Source organism: Haematobia irritans, chromosome 2 (genome assembly GCF_050003625.1).
Source record: "Haematobia irritans isolate KBUSLIRL chromosome 2, ASM5000362v1, whole genome shotgun sequence".
Lineage (NCBI taxonomy): Eukaryota > Metazoa > Arthropoda > Insecta > Diptera > Muscidae > Haematobia > Haematobia irritans.
The window spans coordinates 33,628,041-33,630,663 of NC_134398.1; the positions used below are offsets into that span (position 1 = coordinate 33,628,041).

At 28.7% G+C, this 2,623-nt stretch overlaps 1 long non-coding RNA gene across 1 annotated transcript; it reads right to left on the reverse strand.

Moving 5' to 3' along the window:
- Nucleotides 1-1,681: 1,681 nt before the first annotated feature.
- Nucleotides 1,682-2,396, reverse strand: LOC142227469 (uncharacterized). Its single transcript, XR_012719847.1, has 3 exons — nucleotides 1,978-2,396; nucleotides 1,818-1,910; nucleotides 1,682-1,747 (listed from the first exon to the last, which is right to left on the reverse strand). It is a non-coding gene; the product is annotated as an uncharacterized LOC142227469 (long non-coding RNA).
- Nucleotides 2,397-2,623: the final 227 nt, after the last annotated feature.

Here is a 2,623-nt window from a genome sequence, read left to right on the forward strand (position 1 = left end):
TTCTGTCTGTAAACACAGTTTTGTGATCAAGCTCCCAAATATATCCTTCGACCGATTTACACTCATATGACCACAGATGTGAAATTTGTACTCCGCTTTATGTGAAGTTTTGCACAGGGAGTAGAATTAACATAGTAACTATGCTGTGATCTGTCAAAAAATGTGCCTTCCAGAAATATTGATTTTCGACCCCATAAAATATCACCTGCAGAATCGATCTTGCTCTTGGTTTCCATCCGTTCGTCTGTCTATGTATTTGTTGCTCGCAGGATTTTTTTCTGTTCGCAATTATTAACCGATTTTCATGAAATTTGGTACATTGCTAATTTTGTCACAATGACAAATTCATGTTGAAATTAGGCAAAATGGGATAAAATTTATATATAGCCCCCAGATATATGTATCGACCGATTTCGATAAATGGGGTCATATTACGTTTTTCAATAATCGATAGTCGTCAAATTTGCAAATGCAAAATTTCATCGAAATCGATTCAGATTATGATATAGCCATACTTAGTTGCTAGAATTCTACCAAAAATTTTACACAAAAAAAAAATTCCCTAGTTAAACTAACGCTAAATTTAACTTATTTTTATTGTGAAAAAAAAACATTTTGTTAGTAGTTAAATTTTATTATTTTTTGCGAAATTTTCCACGGACCAATGAAATTTTCGTTTTTTAAGTATGTCTCAAAAATTTTATGAACTAAACGTGAGTATAAAGTTCGATGATCGCACACATAAGATCAATACGAACTAAAGCAAATGAAAATTTTCGTACGATTCCCAAAAATAGTAAGAATGAACTACTTTATGATTAAAATGGTCATGATTTGGCGCCAATGACTTTCTTCTTAAATTTTAGTTCATCTGTTCTTGTATAATAGAGGGTATAATTTCGTGAACTGCAGTTAAAAAGTACAACAGGGCATTAAATTTTCCTGGTTTTAACAACGCTTTGGGGAAATCTCAAAATGTGAAGTAAAATTTAGTTCAATTTTCGTACGAGTTAGTTTATTCTTCCTATAGAACAGTTTACTTTTTTTCGGTGTAGATTTTTAACTGTTTGCTAGATTGCTACACCGAAAAAAAAGTTTACTATTGTTTACGAAAAATGAACTAACCCATAGTAAGAATGACCATGATTTGGCGCCAAAGATTTTTTTCATCTAGATAAGTTCATGATTTTCTTATAAATAAGTTTATGTATTGCATCGTATTTTAGTTCATTCTTACTACGCTGAGGGAAGAATGTACTTACACTCATTCAAAAATTCCTGCTATCCAGAAAAATGAACAAGTTTTTGGGAATCCTATATTTAGAAATTGGTTTCAAATAAACTATTTATCAGTATAATTTTCAAAGAAGTAAATAAATTTAGGAATTAAAGGTACAACAAGCCTGTATACAACTAAGAAATTTTTCGTACAATATAAGACAATTTTTCATAACTACCAGTATTTTATTTCAAAAAATTATTATTATATTACATAAAACTATGGCTTATGATATACAATAAAAGAAATGTTTTTATTTGTACGCTGTATGTTGTTACTTTTCCGTAGTTAGTAATTGCTTCTTCAAAAGAGTAATATTCTATGTTAGTAGAATGAAACTAATTAATATCAATTTCCATTTTCTATCCATATGAAAGATATATGCCATAAGTTGCTATTATCATTTCATTTTTGTCCAATTTCACCGATTTCGCTAGTTTTTGTTGTGTGGATTTGCGTCATAAGCCTCTGAAGTTAAAAAGGTATATGAAATATAAAAATATTATCAAATTCTATGGTATTTTGATCTTTAACTTACAAGAGAATTTTCTTAGAGCCAATAGGGATATCAGCTTAGATAGCATTAAACAGTAAGAAGATTCCAAAAAATACCATTAGATTTGCTGTCATCCTGCAAATGAAAATTATTTTTAATAAATAGAAATTTTGGCTTTATTACAAATGGACGAAAAACTTACCACATTGAAAAAAAAATCATCCAATTACTACATTAGTGGAATCATATCCATGCACAAATGGGACATTTTTGAAATCCTTCTCAGAATATAAATGAAATAAAAATATTATAAAATTAGATATAATTTCCACTTGTCAATATAGCATTTAGTATTTATGGTGGATATTAAGTTCGAGTTTAGTGGCTAAAATCCCAATTTTTCATGATTAGTTTTCTTTAGAAATACATGGGAACAAAATTGAACCGTTTTTGTGTTCATTTAAAATTTATATCAAATTTTTAGTAATTTGAGGTTGCTGAATCCAAATTTACACTTGTTTTTTTAAGAGCTCGACTTTTTGAGATATACGGTTATGTTCAAAATTAAGGGACTTCCGCTATATATATTGGAATAACTTGAAAACAATTCATCATATTAAATTAAAAAACAGCGTTCTACATAAGCTTAAAAACGATTTTCTGGTCTTAATCGTGTAATCCATTTAAAGAATATAAACTTTATAAAAAACTTGTTTCGAGCTATTCTCCATCAAGTTATATTTAAATTTGCATCGAAGGCGTATAATTTTATACTTTTCTTACTGATTTATTTCTGATTTTAGCACCTAAACTCGAACTTAGTACACACCTTAAGGACTCGCTATAAC